The sequence below is a fragment of the Meleagris gallopavo genome, chromosome 4 (genome assembly GCF_000146605.3).
Source record: "Meleagris gallopavo isolate NT-WF06-2002-E0010 breed Aviagen turkey brand Nicholas breeding stock chromosome 4, Turkey_5.1, whole genome shotgun sequence".
Taxonomy (NCBI): domain Eukaryota; kingdom Metazoa; phylum Chordata; class Aves; order Galliformes; family Phasianidae; genus Meleagris; species Meleagris gallopavo.
The window spans coordinates 10,232,298-10,235,405 of NC_015014.2; the positions used below are offsets into that span (position 1 = coordinate 10,232,298).

At 51.4% G+C, this 3,108-nt stretch overlaps 1 long non-coding RNA gene across 6 annotated transcripts in view; it reads left to right on the top strand.

The window, feature by feature from the left end:
* Nucleotides 1-3,108, top strand: part of LOC104910535 — a 5,580-nt gene that overhangs the window by 628 nt on the left and 1,844 nt on the right. The window contains exons 1-10 of one of the 6 annotated variants that reach the window (XR_002113965.1): nt 1-36; nt 154-194; nt 566-630; nt 935-1,054; nt 1,232-1,443; nt 1,812-1,954; nt 2,021-2,219; nt 2,317-2,403; nt 2,547-2,648; nt 2,867-2,960. This is a non-coding gene — a long non-coding RNA (uncharacterized LOC104910535). The other 5 variants (XR_002113969.2, XR_002113966.2, XR_002113964.2 and 2 more) reach the window with 5 other exon arrangements.

Sequence of the window (3,108 nt, forward strand, 5' to 3'; positions counted from 1 at the left end):
ATCGAGGTGGTTCCTGAGGATCCTTCGCCTGCGGGGGTGGATCTCGTTTCTTTTTCCAGTCCTGGCGCTACGGGGGTTGAAAAGCGGGGATCTGCTTTGTAAATGGGGCGCTGGGATTCTTTTTAACGTTCTCTGTTTGTTGTCCTCTTTCAGGCTGCCGTGAGCGCTCTCGCGGTAAGGATCAGCCCGAACCGGTGAGCGCTTCTAATAGTAATGGGACAGTGGAGGCGGTGAGCTCGGGAGTCGTTACGGGTTCCCGGTCTGCCGCAGGATTCTGCCGGGTCCTCGCCCCGCTCTTCTTGGGGCCGGCGTAGGAGCTAGCGTCGCTGCCCGGCTCCCGTCGCGTTTTCTGAACGGGCTGCCGCTCGGTTTCCCGAATCCTAGCGCAGCCCCGGGGTGCTCTCGGCCCCCCCCGAGGTTCTTCGGGGGAGTGCTTTAGTTCTTCCTGCTGTCATCGGTGGGAGCGAGCGGGATGGAGCCCTGTTCTTCCGGCCTCGGTGCTGCCGGGTGTAAGAAGCAACGCTAAGGGCTGCCGAAATAACACGAGTTTTTCCTCTTATTGCAGGCCGAGCGAGGGCTGCGGCGGAGCCTCTCGTCAGTCCAAACCGGTGAGAGTTTGGGAGTCCCTAAGTAAGTACTCTCTTTTGGGGGTTTGTGTATAGCCGCTTTCACGCTGCTCAGTAGAAGCGGCACGGGGCTGCCGCTCAACTGCCTGAGACCGAGCACGGCCCAGGGGTGGCCTCAACACCCAAATAGGGTTTTGTGGGTGCTTCAGCCCCTCCCTCTTCCAGTAGTGGCTGCTAACAGGATGGACAGTGGATTCCTCCCCCCCTTTATGTGTGACTCCAGGAGCATCAACTTGTTCCCATCGTGGGGATGTAGAGGGGCAGCTTGAGTGACTGCACACTGTTGCGGATGGCTCTGTTCTTCTTAGGAAAGAGACCAGTGAGGTGGTGGAGCAGCTTTTCCAGTGAGAGAACCGGGATGTATTGAGCCCTGCCTACAGAGGAACGAAGAGCCAGCGGAGCAGTTGCGTGTGAAGCTGAAGCAGCAGGTAAGTGTGGGTTAGATCACTGGGGGTGTTGGTTACAGGCCAGAGTGAGGATGTTGATGAGACCTTCTGCATACAGCTGAGAGTAGCCTTACAGCTGTGGGCATTTTTTCTCACGGTAAGCTCAAGCTGCAGTGTCAGCTATTAGGAGAGCAAGGCTGCCAGGCCCTCTCATTCCAGGAGGCTCCTGCAATGTGTTGAAGGTAAAATTTCTGACACGGGTGATGGAGGAACTGATGAGGAGCAGAGTGCCTCCGGAGCTTGCTCTCCCTGTTGAGTAAGTGAAGATGAAAGGTGGCCTCGAGTGTGACTGAATTCAGGATTTTGTGTGGAAGATGCGGAGTAGGACTTAAAGGAAGACAACTTACTCCTCCTAGAGGACCTGTGTGGAGGTATGCCCTGCAAGAGCATCGGAAGGGGTCTTGTGAGCAGTTGACACTGGAGTGTTACTACCTCTGCATTTCAAAGAGTAAGAAGCTGAGCAGAAAAGGCAGGAGATCTGCGGGGGTGAATGAGGAGCTTGCATATAAAGTCAAAGGGGAGAAGGTAAAGATGGGTTGAGGAAGGATACGGCTCACTTAGTATCAGCTTTGAGAGGGGGATCAGGGCTAGCAGAAATCTGTGTGTTCCTCAGTAGCAAACAGGAGACTAAGGAACAAGTGGGCCTCTGCTATAGTAAGTGTGGGCCCTGGTAATAGGGGATGTGAGAAAGAGGAGGTAACAAATGGGTGTTGTGTTTTTATTTTTTTCTTTTTTTCAGTGATCACTGCTGAGATTGCTTGTCGGTAATACCAGAGGAAACAGTCTTTGAAGAAGGGTGACCTCTTGAGTGCAGAGGAGCTGCTCAAAGTTCACTTAAGTAAAATTGATGGCTGCAGATCCCTGCCCTAATGGAATATGCCTGTGAGTACTGTAGCAGAAGTGATTGCCAAATGCTTTCTATTGCATTGCTTACGTTTGTTCTTGTAGGAGAGATGCTTGAGGACTGGAAGATAGCCGGTGTCACCCCAGCTTTCAGAAGGGGTGAGAAGGATGGCCTGTGTGAAGTTAGGCCAGTTGGGCTTGACTCCATCCCCAAGAATATGATGGAACAACTTTGAGATATTATCATCAAGTGACAGGAAGATAAGAAACCTCTTAGGAGTGGATATAATGCCAGACCAACAAGGTAGTGTTATGTGTTATTACTGTCTTCTTTCTGAGAGAAGGGTGGTAGATGATACAAGGGGGAATATTGCTACTGTTATTACATATCTGAATTGCAGGAGTTCAGCTGATGGAGACTGGTTCATGTGGACAGTAATGGGAGCAGTGTTCATGACCTGAACTCCAGAAGCAAGAATGATTTAATGGTGTGAGTAATGGGATAGGCTGCTGAGTCTTCTACTCTGGGGATGTGTGGGGTTGCTTTCCTGGTGATCAGTGGTTTCAGCAAGGGAGTGGGACCTTTCTGATCCCTATGGCTCTGCAAATCTTTTTTTTTTTTTTTCCCCAGGGTGAGGGCTGCAAAAGGTGCCCATGGTGGTGTGTGTGGGGAGCATCCTATTTTGGCCCCTCAGAGGCTGTTTATGATGTCTTCCTGCAGGTCTGGAATGAGGTGAGCTGTGTCCTCTTGCCTTGTATGTGCTGCCCCTGGGATGGAGTCTTTGGTTGGGACAGGGCTTTTGTTTCAGGTCTGAAAGTATGGTGGGTCTTCTGGGGGAGTGAGGTTGTGTATGTGCCATGTGCAGTGGTGGAGCTATGGCAGTCCTTTTCTGTCAGAGTTTGGTGTCTTGGTGCTGTTTGTGTTACAGGGTTTGTCTGCTGTCTCTTCAGGTGGGGTCTATTGTTCCTGAGTTGCTTCCTTCTAGTTGTGGTGCATCAAGTGGAAGGTTGTGCTGCTGGAGTTTGTAGAAGTGGCAGTCAACAGGTAGGTGTGGTTTTTGTTCATTTTTGGGTGTTGGAGACTGGGGTTTGCACTATCTCGAAGAGATTATATTTTTTTTTTGGGTGGGAGGTGGGATGGTCAATCTCGGAATTTTTTGTGATGCTTGGGGTGCCCTTGCCCTCCCCAGGAG